This window comes from Ranitomeya imitator, chromosome 2 (genome assembly GCF_032444005.1).
Source record: "Ranitomeya imitator isolate aRanImi1 chromosome 2, aRanImi1.pri, whole genome shotgun sequence".
Taxonomy (NCBI): domain Eukaryota; kingdom Metazoa; phylum Chordata; class Amphibia; order Anura; family Dendrobatidae; genus Ranitomeya; species Ranitomeya imitator.
In genome coordinates, this window is record NC_091283.1 from 259,701,126 (window position 1) to 259,717,759 (window position 16,634).

Below are 16,634 nucleotides of genomic sequence, written 5' to 3' on the forward strand. Positions count from 1 at the left end.
TGTGTATCAGGAGGTTCTGACAATGCTTGGATCCACTGTAGCCCTCCATACTCCATACCATCCACAATCCAGTGGGAAAGTTGAGAGGCTGAACAGCACACTGAAGGGACAATTGACCAAAATGATGCAGGGACTACGGCTCCATGGCCAGAGCTCCTACCTATTGTAATGTACCACATTCGTACTACCCCTATTGCAAAACATGTCCTGTCCCCATATGAGATATTGTTTGGTGCTAGGTTCTCAGTTGCAAATTTCCAGTCTCAGTAGTTGTCAGAAGAAACTGACCGTGCTGTTCAATATGTTATTCAGCTTAGTAAAAATGTTGCTAACACCCATGTTTTAGTTTATTCTTCCCTTCCAGATTCAGCAGAAACCGACACTTGTCACAACTTGAAGCCTGGTGATTTTGTGGTCGTGAAAAGGCATGTCAGAAAACACGGACTAGAACCCTTTTATGATGGTCCCTACTAAGTCCTCCTCATCACTCCTATGTCAGTAAAGCTGGAAGGAAGGCCGACGTGGATCCACGTATCACACTGCAAGCTGGTCAAACAGACTAGTAGCAAATAAGGGGCATAATGTTTTGGTTTTTTGTATTTCCATATAATAATATTGGTAACCGCATGGGACAGCCTAAATTTTCCAACATCCTTGAATAATAAGTTTGTACAATATTATGAAAGATTAATAGTACAGATGGGTATAGCCAATAAAATTCAGTTCTATTTTCATTTACCCTATGATTACACAAATGTGGGATAAAGTGCTTAGGGCCACAGATTATCCAGATGATCAAATTTGGGATATATTGGATATACTTAATACTACTGTTGCTGTCCAAAACCAACTTATCATAGACACTAATCAACATACTGTAGTGCTGGACTACTTAACAGCAGCACAGGGTGGTATGTGTCAGGTTATTGGACCCGCTTTCTGTCATTATACAGATCCCAATAGTACTTTAAAGTTAAAGTTAGAGGATATTCAAAAACTCAGAGATTAATATGATAAAGACAATGACCGTAAGGCCATGTTAACACAATCCTTTTTTTAATGCGGAACCGCCGCGATTTTGCCGCTGCGAGTCCGCAGCTGTTTTCCATGCAGGGTACATTACAATGTACCCTATGGAAAACAGGAACTGCTGTGCCCACACTGCGGAAAATCGCGAAAAAAGCCGCGCTGAATAGCTGCGGTAAAAAAGAAGTACCATGTCACTTCTTTTTGTGGAACTGCACCCATAGACCTCCATTGTGAGATCAAACCCGCAGACGAAAAAAATATCTGCGGGTTTTCTGCGGTTTGTGGTGCAGAACCGCTGCAGCAGGAAGTGCGTGGGCGGAGTGTGGCTGTCCCCCCGTGCCCCAATCCCACCCCCCCATGCTCCGATGCCACCCCCCGTGCTCCGACGCCCCCCCCCCCCGTGCCCTAATCTCCCCCCCCCCCCCTTATACTTACCGGGCCTCCCGGTGTCCGTCCGGCCGACTTCTCCCTGGGCGCCGCTATCTTCCAAAATGGCGGGCGCATGCTCAGTGCGCCCGCCGAATCTGCCGGCCGGCAGATTCGTTCCAGGCACATTTTGATCACTGTGATAACCTCACAGTGATCAAAATAAAAAAAAGGTAAATGCCCACCCCCCCTTTATCACCCCCATAGGTAGTAACAATAATAAAATAAAGAATTTTTTTTTTCCCCCACTACAGTTAGAACTAGGGGTAGGGGTAGGGTTAGGGTATTTTCAGCCATTTTAACCCTAAAAAAACTTCCTAGAAAACACACAGACTCTGCAGAGAAAACTGCATAAAAAACTGCACTAAAACCGCATCAAAAACCGCATCAAAAACCGCATCAAAAAGCACCAAAAAACGCACCTGCGTTTTCTGCCAAGAGCTGCGGTTTTTAGTGCAGAAAAAACAGCAGGGAAATCAGGAACGTGTGAACATGGCCTAATACGGACAGTTGGTGGGCAGACACCTTCTCCTTTCTTAATCCAGCCAATTGGTTTGAGGGACTGAGGGGCTGGATAGCTGGAATCTTGCAAAGTTTGTTACACATCGCTGCCTTTATCCTTGTCATGTATGTAAGACTAAAACTTGTTCTTTGGTGTATTTCTGTATGTATTCGGAAATTCTGCACTAAGACAACTAATGATGAAACCAAAAGCGTTACCACCCCTGCTCTTCTCTACACCGATTTCACAAAGTTACCTGATGAAGATGTTGAAGCCAAGCGTATGGCTATCTTTAAAAGATCCCCACCACCGTCATCAATAATTGTTATTCGTAAATTCTAGTATACAGGGGGGACGGGTACGCCTCAACAGCCATGGCTGGTAACATGGCACCAGTCATGTGAAGACCAGTACCCCTCGACCTTATAGCTTGGGATAGTACCTCTGATGCTGAACATTAATTACCAATTTAGGGGGGAATGTGAAGGAACAAATTATGAAAGATTCTCCATTTTGTGCTAGATTCTCCATTTTGTGCTTTGACTCCATTTTCTTGTTGGTTAAAGATAAATTCTGTTATTTACTTAGGTAGAAGGTTACAGCTGCCATGAAGTAACTCTGTCCTGTTTCTCACAAAGATAACATTTTGTTATTCAACTAGGCTATGGTTTATAATTGGTATAAAGACCTTGAGTGTTCTAACCCGAGCCAAGGAGGGGACTCGGGAGTGTATCGCTAGATAAGACTTTGAGGCACCTGTTAATATGTTTTTTATGCCAAAAAGACACAACCATATCTGTAGTTTCCGTTTTTTCCTGTATCTTTATGGGTTAAGTTTTTCCTGCATTCTTATAGGTTAAGAACTGTGAGCGTGTTCTTATGCTGATTGGTTGAAGTAGAATTTGCTAATATGATAACACTGCAACACAATAAACGGGGGCCCAGAGATCTGCTCGATCCCCCATACAGAGACATGCGTCTCCGTCTGGTCATTTTCAGTTGCCGGCAACGCCCTGTAGATTAATTTGGTAATCACTGAGTCAACCGTGAAGGATCAATTTAGATCCTCCCTCAACACTGTGAGAACATTATACTGTGTGTGGGGGTATGGCGGTACTGTAGGAACATTGTACTGTGTGGGGGGTATGGCGGTAATGTGGGAACATTATACTGTGTGTGGGGGTATGGCGGTACTGTAGGAACACTATACTGTGTGTGGGGGTATGGCGGTACTATGAGAAGATTATACTGTGTGTAGGGGTATGGTGGTACTGTGAGAACATTATACTGTGTGTGGGGGTATAACGGTACTGTAGGAACATTATACTGTGTGTGGGGGTATGGCGGTACTATGAGAGCATTATACTGTGTGTGGGGGTATGGCGGTACTGTGAGAACATTATACTGTGTGTTGGCGTATGGCGGTACTGTAGGAACATTATACTGTGTGTGGGGGTATGGCGGTACTGTAGGAACATTATACTGTGTGTGGGAGTATGGAGGTACTATGAGAAGATTATACTGTGTGTGGGGGTAGGGTGTTACTGTGAGAGCATTATACTGTGTGTGGGGGTATGGCTGTACTGTGAGAACATTATACTGTGTGTGGGGGTATGGTGGTACTATGAGAACATTATACTGTGTGTGTGGGGGTATGGCGGTACTGTGAGAACATTATACTGTGTGTGGGGGTATGGCGGTACTATGAGAACATTATACTGTATGTGGCGGTATGGCGTGTTGTGAATTCTATGGTCAAGCCCCCTCCTGTGGTCATGAGTGGTACTTCGGCTGGTTCTGTCTATGAGCTTCCTCTGGTGGATGTGAGTGGGGCTGCGGCTTCTGAGTTTCCTTCCTCAGGTGACGAGGTTAAGTCGTTGGGTGCTGCTCTATTTAACTCCACCTAGTTCTTTGTTCCTTGCCTCCAGTCAATGTTCCAGTATTGGTCTTGCTCTCTCCTGGTTCATCGTGGCCTGTCTGCCCTGCATAAGCTAAGTTCTGCTTGTGTTACTTTTGTTTGCTATTTTTTCTGTCCAGCTTGCTATATTGGTTTGTCTTGCTTGCTGGAAGCTCTGGGACGCAGAGGGATCACCTCCGTACCGTTAGTCGGTGCGGAGGGTCTTTTTGCGCCCTCTGCGTGGTTGTTTGTAGGTTTTTGTGCTGACCGCAAAGCTATCTTTCCTATCCTTGGTCTATTCAGTAAGTCGGGCCTCACTTTGCTAAAATCTATTTCATCTCTGTGTTTGTATTTTCATCTTACTCACAGTCATTATATGTGGGGGGCTGCCTTTTCCTTTGGGGAATTTCTCTGAGGCAAGGTAGGCTTATTTTTCTATCTTCAGGGCTAGCTAGTTTCTCAGGCTGTGCCCGAGGCGCCTAGGTCTGGTCAGGAGCGCTCCACGGCTACCTCTAGTGTGGTGTGATAGGATTACGGATTGCGGTCAGCAGAGTTCCCACGTCTCAGAGCTCGTCCTATGTTATTAGTAACTATCAGGTCACTTTGTGTGCTCTTAACCACCAGGTCCATTGTGTTTCTGAACCACCAGTTCATAACAGTACTGGAGGCCCAAAGTACTAATGCTTCTCAATAGAGGGAAAAGAAGTTCTGAGACCATTTTTTTTTTCTTTGCACTGTGTTTTGTCTTTCTTTTCCCCTAGACATTTGGGTGGTTCAGGACACAGGTGTAGTGATGGACATTAAAGGTCTGTTTTCTTGTGTGGATCATCTCGCTGCAAGAGTACGAAATATTCAAGACATTGTGGTTCAGAAATCTATGTTAGAACCTAGAATTCCTATTCCTGACTTATTTTCTGGAGATAGAGCTAAGTTTCTGAATTTCAAAAATAATTGTAAACTGTTTCTGGCTTTGAAACCCCACTCCTCTGGTGACCCAGTTCAACAAGTTAAGATCATTATTTCTTTATTACGTGGCGACCCTCAAGACTGGGCATTTTCCCTTGCGCCAGGAGATCCTGCATTATGCGATATTGATGCGTTTTTTCTGGCGCTCGGATTGCTGTATGATGAACCTAATTCAGTGGATCAGGCAGAGAAAAATTTGCTGGCTCTGTGTCAGGGTCAGGAAGAGGTAGAGATATATTGTCAGAAGTTTAGGAAGTGGTCTGTGCTCACTCAATGGAATGAATGTGCGCTGGCAGCAATTTTCAGAAAGGGTCTCTCAGAAGCCCTTAAGGATGTCATGGTGGGATTTCCTATGCCTGCTGGTCTGAATGAGTATGTCTTTGGCCATTCAGATCGATCGACGCTTACGTGAGCGTAAAAATGTGCACCATTTGGCGGTATTATCTGAGCATAAACCTGAGCCTATGCAATGTGATAGGACTTTGACCAGAGCTAAACGGCAAGAACACAGACGTCGGAATGGGCTGTGTTTTTATTGTGGTGATTCCACTCATGCTATCTCCGATTGTCCTAAGCGCACTAAGCGGTTCGCTAGGTCTGCCACCATTGGTACGGTACAGTCGAAATTTCTTTTGTCCGTTACTTTGATCTGCTCTTTGTCATCCTATTCTGTCATGGCATTTGTGGATTCAGGCGCTGCCCTGAATTTGATGGACTTGTTCTTTGCTTGGCGCTGTGGGTTTTTCTTGGAGCCCTTGCAGTATCCTATTCCATTGAGAAGAATTGATGCTACGCCTTTGGCCAAGAATAAGCCTCAGTACTGGACCCAACTGACCATGTGCATGGCTCCTGCGCATCAGGAGGATATTCGCTTTTTGGTGTTGCATAATCTGCATGATGTGGTCGTGTTGGGGTTGCCATGGCTACAAGTCCATAACCCAGTATTGGATTGGAAATCTATGTCTGTGTCCAGCTGGGGTTGTCAGGGGGTACATGGTGATGTTCCAGTTCTGTCTATTTCATCATCCACCCCTTCTGAGGTCCCAGAGGTCTTGTCGGATTACCGGGATGTATTTGATGAGCCCAAGTCCAGTGCCCTACCTCCGCATAGGGATTGCGATTGTGCTATCGATTTGATTCCTGGTAGTAAGTTTCCTAAGGGTCGACTGTTTAATTTGTCTGTGCCTGAGCACGCCGCTATGCGGAGTTACGTAAAGGAATCCTTGGAGAAGGGTCATATTCGCCCGTCGTCGTCGTCGCCATTGGGAGCAGGGTTCTTTTTTGTGGCCAAGAAGGATGGGTCGTTGAGACCTTGTATTGATTACCGCCTTCTAAATAAAATCACAGTCAAATTTCAGTACCCCTTGCCGCTGCTGTCTGATTTGTTTGCTCGGATTAAGGGGGCTAGTTGGTTCACCAAGATAGATCTTCGTGGTGCGTATAATCTTGTGCGTATTAAACAGGGCGATGAATGGAAAACAGCATTTAATACGCCCGAGGGCCATTTTGAGTACCTGGTTATGCCATTCGGGCTTTCCAATGCTCCATCAGTATTTCAGTCCTTTATGCATGACATCTTCCGAGAGTACCTGGATAAATTCCTGATTGTATACTTGGATGATATTTTGGTCTTCCCGGATGATTGGGAGTCTCACGTGAAGCAGGTTAGAGTGGTGTTCCAGGTCCTGCGTGCGAATTCTTTGTTTGTGAAGGGGTCAAAGTGTCTCTTTGGTGTTCAGAAGGTTTCATTTTTGGGTTTCGTTTTTTCCCCTTCTACTATCGAGATGGACCCTGTTAAAGTTCAGGCCATTTATGATTGGACTCAGCCGACATCTCTGAAGAGTCTGCAAAAGTTCCTGGGCTTTGCTAATTTTTATCGTCGCTTCATCAATAATTTTTCTAGTATTGCTAAACATTTGACTGATTTGACCAAGAAGGGTGCTGATGTCAATTGGTCTTCTGCTGCTGTAGAAGCTTTTCAGGAGTTGAAGCGTCGTTTTTCTTCTGCCCCTGTGTTGTGCCAGCCAGATGTTTCGCTCCCGTTCCAGGTCTAGGTTGATGCTTCTGAGATTGGAGCAGGGGCTGTTTTGTCGCAAAGAAGATCTGATGGCTCGGTGATGAAACCATGTGCCTTCATTTCTAGGAAGTTTTCGCCTGCTGAGCGCAATTATGATGTTGGCAATCGAGAGTTGTTGGCCATGAAGTGGGCATTCAAGGAGTGGCGTCATTGGCTTGAAGGAGCTAAGCATCGCGTGGTGGTCTTGACTGATCACAAGAACTTGACTTATCTCGAGTCTGCCAAACGGTTGAATCCTAGACAGGCTCGTTGGTCGCTGTTTTTCTCCCGTTTTGACTTTGTGGTTTCGTACCTTCCGGGCTCTAAGAATGTGAAGGCGGATGCCCTGTCTAGGAGTTTTGTGCCCGACTCTCCGGGTTTGCCTGAGCCGGCGGGAATTCTCAAAGAGGGGGTAATTTTGTCTGCCATCTCCCCTGATTTGCGGCGGGTGCTGCAAAAATTTCAGGCTAATAGACCTGACCGTTGCCCAGCGGAGAAACTGTTTGTCCCTGATAAATGGACAAGTAGAGTTATCTCTGAGGTTCATTGTTCGGTGTTGGCTGGTCATCCTGGAATCTTTGGTACCAGAGATTTGGTGGCTAGATCCTTTTGGTGGCCGTCTCGGTCGCGGGATGTGCGTTCGTTTGTGCAGTCCTGTGGGATTTGTGCTCGGGCTAAGCCCTGCTGTTCTCGTGCCAGTGGGTTGCTTTTGCCCTTGCCAGTCCCGAAGAGGCCCTGGACACATATCTCTATGGATTTTATTTCGGATCTCCCCGTCTCTCAAAAGATGTCGGTCATTTGGGTGGTTTGTGATCGCTTCTCTAAGATGGTCCATTTGGTACCCTTGTCTAAATTGCCTTCCTCCTCTGATTTGGTGCCATTGTTTTTCCAGCATGTGGTTCGTTTACATGGCATTCCGGAGAACATCGTTTGACAGAGGTTCCCAGTTTGTTTCGAGGTTTTGGCGAGCCTTTTGTGCTAGGATGGGCATTGATTTGTCTTAATCCTCGGCTTTCCATCCTCAGACAAATGGCCAAACTGAACGAACCAATCAGACCTTGGAAACATATCTGAGATGTTTTGTTTCTGCTGATCAGGATGATTGGGTGTCCTTTTTGCCTTTGGCTGAGTTCGCCCTTAATAATCGGGCCAGCTCGGCTACTTTGGTTTCGCCGTTTTTCTGCAATTCTGGTTTCCATCCTCGTTTCTCTTCAGGGCAGGTTGAGTCTTCAGACTGTCCTGGTGTGGATACTGTGGTGGATAGGTTGCAGCAGATTTGGACTCATGTAGTGGACAATTTGACATTGTCCCAGGAGAAGGCTCAACACTTCGCTAACCGTAGGCGCTGTGTGGGTCCCCGACTTCGTGTTGGGGATTTGGTTTGGTTGTCGTCTCGTTATATTCCTATGAAAGTTTCCTCTCCTAAGTTTAAGCCTCGTTTCATTGGTCCGTATAGGATTTCTGAGGTTCTTAATCCTGTGTCTTTTCGTTTGACCCTTCCAGCTTCTTTTTCCATCCATAATGTATTCCATAGGTCATTGTTGCGGAGATACGTGGCACCTGTGGTTCCATCCGTTGATCCTCCTGCCCCGGTTTTGGTTGAGGGGGAGTTGGAGTATATAGTGGAGAAGATTTTGGATTCTCGTATTTCAAGATGGAAACTCCAGTACCTGGTTAAGTGGAAGGGTTATGGTCAGGAAGATAATTCCTAGGTCTTTGCCTCTGATGTTCATGCTGCCGATCTGGTTCGTGCCTTTCATTTGGCTCATCCTGGTCGGCCTGGGGGCTCTGGTGAGGGTTCGGTGACCCCTCCTCAAGGGAGGGGTACTGTTGTGAATTCTGTGGTCGAGCCCCCTCCTGTGGTCATGAGTGGTACTTCGGCTGGTTCTGTCTATGAGCTTCCTCTGGTGGATGTGAGTGGGGCTGCGGCTTCTGAGTTTCCTTCCTCAGGTGACGAGGTTAAGTCGTTGGGTGCTGCTCTATTTAACTCCACCTAGTTCTTTGTTCCTTGCCTCCAGTCAATGTTCCAGTATTGGTCTTGCTCCCTCCTGGATCATCTTTTGTTTGCTATTTTTTCTGTCCAGCTTGCTATATTGGTTTGTCTTGCTTGCTGGAAGCTCTGGGACGCAGAGGGAGCACCTCCGTACCGTTAGTCGGTGCGGAGGGTCTTTTTGCGCCCTCTGCGTGGTTGTTTGTAGGTTTTTGTGCTGACCGCAAAGCTATCTTTCCTATCCTCGGTCTATTCAGTAAGTCGGGCCTCACTTTGCTAAAATCTATTTCATCTCTGTGTTTGTATTTTCATCTTTACTCACAGTCATTATATGTGGGGGGCTGCCTTTTCCTTTGGGGAATTTCTCTGAGGCAAGGTAGGCTTATTTTTCTATCTTCAGGGCTAGCTAGTTTCTCAGGCTGTGCCCGAGGCGCCTAGGTCTGGTCAGGAGCGCTCCACGGCTACCTCTAGTGTGGTGTGATAGGATTAGGGATTGCGGTCAGCAGAGTTCACACGTCTCAGAGCTCGTCCTATGTTGTTAGTAACTATCAGGTCACTTTGTGTGCTCTTAACCACCAGGTCCATTGTGTTTCTGAACCACCAGTTCATAACAATGGCGGTACTATGAGAACATTATACTGTGTGTGTGGGGGTATGGCGGTACTGTGAGAACATTATACTGTGTGTGGGGGGTATGGCGGTACTGTAGGAACATTATACTGTGTGTGGGGTATGGCGGTACTATGAGAAGATTATACTGTGTGTGGTGGGATGATGGTACTGTAGGAACATTATACTGTGTGGGGGTATGGCGGTACTATGAGAACATTATACTGTGTGTGGTGGGATGGAGGTACAGTAGGATCATTATACTGTGTGTGGGGGTATGGCGGTACTGTGAGAACATTATACTGTGTGTGAGGGTATGGAGGTACTGTGAGAACATTATACTGAGTGGTGGTATAGTGGTACTATGAGAACATTATACTGTGTGTGTGGGTATGGTGGTACTGTAGGAACATTATACTTGTGGGAGTATGGCGGTACTATGAGAACATTACACTGTGTGGGGGTATGGAAGTATGAGAAAATTATACTGTGTGTGGGGGGGTATGGCAGTAGTATGAGAACATTATACTGTGTGTGGGAGTATGGCGGTACTATGAGAAGATTATACTGTGTGTGGGGGTATGGCGGTACTGTGATATACTGTGTGTGGGTGTATGGTCGTACTGTAGGAACATTATACTGTGTGTGGGGGTATGGAGGTAGTATGAGAACATTATACTGTGTGTGGGGGTATGGCGGTACTATGAGAACATTATACTGTGTGTGGGGGTATGGCGGTACTGTAGGAACATTACACTGTGTGTGGGGGTATAGCGGTACTGTGAGAACATTATACTGTGTGTGGGGGTATGGCGGTACTGTAGGAACATTATACTGTGTGGGGGGGTATGGCGGTACTGTGGGAACATTATACTGTGTGTGGGGGTATAGCGGTACTGTGAGAACATTATACTGTGTGTGGGGGTATGGCGGTACTGTAGGAACATTATACTGCTTGTGGGGGTATGGTGGTACTGTGAGAACATTATACTGTGTGTGGGGGTATGGCGGTACTGTAGGAACATTATACTGTGTGTGGGGGTATGGCGGTACTATGAGAGCATTATACTGTGCGTGGGGGTATGGCGGTACTGTGAGAACATTATACTGTGTGTGGGGGTATGGCGCTACTATGAGAACATTATACTGTGTGTTGGGGTATGGCAGTACTGTAGGAACATTATACTGTGTGTGGGGGTATGGCGGTAATGTGGGAACATTATACTGTGTGGGGGGGTATGGCGGTACTGTGGGAACATTATACTGTGTGAGGGGGTATGGCGGTACTGTAGGAACACTATACTGCGTGTGGGGGTATGGCGGTACTATGAGAAGATTATACTGTGTGTGGGGGTATGGTGGTACTGTGAGAACATTATACTGTGTGTGGGGGTATGGCGGTACTGTAGGAACATTATACTGTGTGTGGGGGTATGGCGATACTGTGAGAGCATTATACTGTGTGTGGGGGTATGGCGGTACTGTGAGAACATTATACTGTGTGTGGGGGTATGGAGGTACTATGAAAACATTATACTGTGTGTGGGGGTATGGCGGTACTATGAGAACATTATACTGTGTGTGGGGGTATGGCGGTACTGTAGGAACATTATACTGTGTGTGGGGGTATGGCGGTACTGTGAGAACATTATACTGTGTGTGGGGGTATGGCGGTACTGTGAGAGCATTATACTGTGCGTGGGGGTATGGCGGTACTGTGAGAACATTATACTGTGTGTGGGGGTATGGTGGTACTGTGAGAACATTATACTGTGTGTGGGGGTATGGCGGTACTGTAGGAACATTATACTGTGTGTGGGGGTATGGCGATACTATGAGAGCATTATACTGTGTGTGGGGGTATGGTGGTACTGTGAGAACATTATACTGTGTGTGGTGGGATGGAGGTACTGTAGGAACATTATACTGTGTGAGGGGGTATGGCGGTACTATGAGAACATTATACTGTGTGTGGGGGTATGGCGGTACTGTGAGAACATTATACTTTGTGGGGGCTATGGCGGTACTATGAGAACATTATACTGTGTGGGGGGTATGGCGGTTACTATAAGAACATTATACTGTGTGGGGGGCTATGGCGGTACTATGAGAACATTATACTGTGTGGGGGGCTATGGCGGTACTGTAGGAACATTATACTGTGTGGGGGGCTATGGCGGTACTATGAGAACATTATACTGTGGTGGGGGGGTAAGCGGTACTATAAGATCATTGTACTGTGTGGGGGGCTATGGTGGTACTATGAAAACATTATACTGTGTGGGGGTATGGTGGTACTGTAGGAACATTATACTGTCTGGGGGGCTATGGCGGTACTATGAGAACATTATACTGTGTGTGGGGGTATGGTGGTACTGAGAACATTATACTGTGTGTGGGGGTATGGCGGTAGTATGAGAGCATTATACTGTGTGTGGTGGGATGGAGGTACTGTAGGAACATTATACTGTGTGTGGGGGTATGGCGGTACTATGAGAACATTATACTGTGTGTGGGGGTATGGCGGTACTATGAGAACATTATACTGTGTGGGGGGTATGGCGGTACTGTAGGTACATTATACTGTGTGGGGGTATGGCGGTACTATGAGAGCATTATACTGTGTGTGGGGGTATTGCGGTACTGTAGGAACATTATACTGTGTGTGGGGGCATGCAGGTACTATGAGAACATTATACTGTGTGTGGGGGTATGGCGATGCTATGAGAACATTATACTGTGTGGGGGGCTATGGCGGTACTATGAGAACATTATACTGTGTGGGGGTATGGTGGTACTATGAGAGCATTATTCTGTGTGTGGGGGTATGGTGGTACTATGAGAACATTATACTGTGTGGGTGGGGGTATGGCGGTACTATGAGAACATTATACTGTGTGTGGGGGGGTATGGCGGTACTATGAAAACATTATACTGTGTGTGGGAGGTATGGCGGTACTGTAGGAACATTATACTGTGTGTGGGGGTATGGCGGTACTATGAGAACATTATAATGTGTGTGGGGGTATGGTGGTACTATGAGAGCATTATACTGTGTGTGGGGGGTATGGCGGTACTATGAAAACATTATACTGTGTGTGGGGGTATGGCGGTACTATGAGAACATTATACTGTGTGGGGGGTATGGCGGTACTGTGAGAACATTATACTGTGTGTGGGGGTATGGCGGTACTATGAGAACATTATACTGTGTGGGGGTATGGCGGTACTATGAGAACATTATACTGTGTGTGGGGGTATGGCGGTAGTGTGAAAATACCTTTTTTTACGAGAGATGCCAGTACTGTGGAAACATTCTACTGTGTGAGCGCCATCATATATATTACATAAGGGGTGTAAAAAGGAGAGTCATAAAAAAGACTCCTCAGGGCTGTGCTGCATTTGTACAGACTGCTATCTGCCGTCCAGACGGGACCATGTGACATCAATGGGAAGAGGGAGGGTTTCCGGAGGGAAGAGTCTAGAGGGTGCACCTGGTCAGGAGACCTTGATGACGCAGTTACTGATATTATAAAGGCCGGAGCCCCAAAGGCAGAACAGATTTGGCGCCAACAAAGGAAAGGGGTGCGGGGAAGAATCTGAGGTACCAGCTGATGGTAAAGTGCCCGAGGCAGCTGGGTGTGGGGCAGAACCTGCTTACAGGGCATAATGGGGGCATTACACTGTGTGGGGCCAAGAAAGGGGCCCTGTACTAGGAGAACAATCCGCTCCCTCACTTCCTGTCCTCCATAGTTGGCTCGTATGTATCTATTACAGGAAACAGAACAACAACGTTATGATTCTTATAAAGAGTCTCAGTGCAGAAGGGGTTAATGTCCCCGCGCTCAGTAATGGGGAATCTCCACATACCTCCACCTGCAGAGCCGCACTCCACATATATGGCTGCTCTGTGCGCACAGGACCTGTGATGAGGTCACAGGGGGAGGAGTCAGGGGTCATGTGATCAGGTCCCTCAGGAATGAGATGGTTGTGGCTGTAGCCCTGGTCCTCTGTGCACTGGGATTCCGCTTCCTCACACAGTCGCTATTTCCCGGTTGCAGACGGACCGGGGCCTTTAGTGACTTGGATTTATCCTGCTCTATATAAGAATGCTGAATCCCAGTAGATAGAAGGCCCCTTACTGTATATAGATATAGATGAATCCTGTCATGTGATTTTTTTGAGCTGCAGACTAGATCTGACATCTGATCACACATTTATTTATATGTGACAATTATACGCAAGCATTTTCCCCTTAATTCCAATGTGTACAATATTCTGCGCCAATCTCACCCGCGTTCCGTTTTATTTCCTGGTGATCATTTTTGTAGATCACACAACCACAGATTTTTTATCCATGCATGCACCTCGGAGTGTTTTAACCCTCGGGCGATTTTCCATTTTTTAACATTTTTTTTCCTTCCCATAACTTATTTTTCCATCCACATCACCATTGGTATTTTTTTTTTTATTTTGGCGGGACGTTCTTATTGATACCATTTTGGCGCGGATACCATGTTGTGATCACCTCTTATTTCATTTTATTGCAATGTTGCAGCGACCAAAAAAAAATTCATTATGGAGTTTTTTTCTCGTTATGCTTTTTACTGATCAGATTATTTTACAGACTTAGGCCGGCGTCACACTCAGCATATAAAAATACGGTCTGTAAATTACGGCCGTAATACGCAGAAAAGTCCCCAAAATAGTGGTCCGTATCTCCTCCGTAGGCAGGGTGTGTCAGCGTATTTTGCGCATGGCATCCTCCGTATGTAATCCGTATGGCATCCGTACTGCGAGATTTTCTCGCAGGCTTGCAAAACCGACACACGGACATACAATGGATCCATGTTCTCAAAAAAATCGTAAAAACATATATACTGTGTATATATATATATATATATATATATATATATATATATATATATATATATATATATATATATATCTCTAATATATAAAGGTGTGTGTGTGTCCGGGATTGGCATCTGCACCGTCGCAGCTACAGCCACAAAATTTTGCACAGTCACACGTCCGGACCCTGATAGCATCATAGGCTATGTTGTGAGGTGAAATTTTAACCCCGTGCTTTCCAATTCACCAAACAATTTTGCCCCTATCTACATAATGGGAAAAAATGAAAGGAGAAGTGTTGGAGGCAAATTGACAGCTGCCAGATGTGAACAAGGGGGACGTAAAGAGTGAGAGCGAAGGCGCCAAAGAGTATATACCGTACAGTTGCTAAGGTGGGGCCCCGACATGGGATACTCACCACACACGGGGATATGAACACACACACAAAATGTGCCACACACTACCACGTGCTTGAACACATATCACCCTCAGCACACATTTCGCCACATAAAAGTCGAAACACAAAAGTCGCCGCTCAAAACTCGCCACGCGCAGAACTCGCCACATGCAAAAACTAGGCTCTTGCAAAACTCGCCACAAGTGCAAAACTCACCTCATGGAAAACTCGCCACACGCAAAACTTGCACACGCGGAAAAATTGCCACATGCAAAATTTGCCTCACACAAAACTTGCACATACTCAAAAGGCACCACACAAAACTCGCCACGCGCAAAACTCGCCATGCGCAAAACTTGCTGCACACAAGTTGCTACACTAACCTGTCACATGCAACTCGACACACAAAAAGTTGCTACACGCATGTTGCCACACAAAACTCATCTCACAAAAGTCGCTACATGCATGTCGCCACACGCAACTCAACACACACAACTTGACAAACGAAACTTGCCCTAAAACACACACAAGTCTGGTCTCATCCTTCAAAAATAAAAATCTGATTAATAAGCAGACAAACTACAACAAATGTACCATATAGGAAATACGGCAGCTGTCAGTCACATGACCTGTCTATTATGTGTATGTGTGAGCTAATATATACTGCCATGGGGAGGGCTTCCTGTTGGCTGGGGATTTATCAGGCTGCCAATTTAGCTTACAAATACTGAGGTAAAAATACTGAGCAAATAACGTGTGAACGAGGTCTAATACAGGAGGAGATGACACACAGGTATATACTATATACAGGAGGAGATGACACACAGATATATACTATATACAGGAGAGATGACACACAGGTATATACTATATAGAGGAGGAGATGACATACAGGTACATACTATATACAGGAGGAGATGACACACAGGTATATACTATATACAGGAGGAGATGACACACAGGTATATACTATATACAGGAGCAGATGACCTACAGGTATATACTATATACAGGGGAGATGACACACAGGTATATACTATATAGAGGAGGAGATGACATACAGGTACATACTATATACAGGAGGAGATGACACACATACTATATACAGGAGAGATGACACACAGGTATATACTATATAGAGGAGATGACATACAGGTACATATATATACAGGAGGCGATGACACACAGGTATATACTATATACAGGAGCAGATGACCTACAGGTATATACTATATACAGGAGGAGATGACATACAGGTATATGCTATATATAGAAGATGACATGCAGGTATATACTATATACAGGAGGAGATGACACACGTATATACTATATACAGGAGGAGATGACATTCAGGTATATACTAAATATAGGGGAGATGACACACAGCAGGTATATAATATATACAGGGGAGATGACATACAGGTATATACTATATACAGGAGATGACATACAGATGTATACTATATAAAAGGGAGATGACAAACATGTATATACTGAGGTGATGAGGTGAAAATGAGAGGTGTGAGGTGAAAATGAAAAGGTGTGAGTGCAAAATGAGAGGAGTGAGGAAAAATAATGGAGTGATCAGAAAATGACAAATGTGAGGTTGAAATGACAAGTGTTAGGGGGGAATGAGAGGAGTGAGGGGGAAAATGAGAGATGTGATTGGGAAAATGAGAGGCGTGATGGGAAAATAAGAGAAGTGAGGTGCTATAACTAACCACAGAGTGACACTCCCAGCGTGTATGTATGTATGTATGTATGTATGTATGTATGTATGTATGTATATATATATATATATATATATATATATATATTAGCTGAAGAGCCCGGCGTTGCCTGGGCATAGTAAATATCTGTGGTTAGTTATAGCACCTCACTTCACTTATTTTCTCATCACGCCTCTCA

At 45.4% G+C, this 16,634-nt stretch overlaps 1 protein-coding gene across 1 annotated transcript in view; it reads right to left on the bottom strand.

Annotated features, from left to right (window-relative positions):
• LOC138662993 (oocyte zinc finger protein XlCOF22-like) overlaps nucleotides 1–13,370 on the bottom strand; it is an 89,324-nt gene extending 75,954 nt beyond the window's left edge. Inside the window, exon 1 of the mRNA XM_069749027.1 lies at nucleotides 13,346–13,370. The gene's annotated coding sequence lies outside the window, so the exon portion shown is untranslated. The remainder of the gene's footprint in view (nucleotides 1–13,345) is intronic.
• Nucleotides 13,371–16,634: the final 3,264 nt, after the last annotated feature.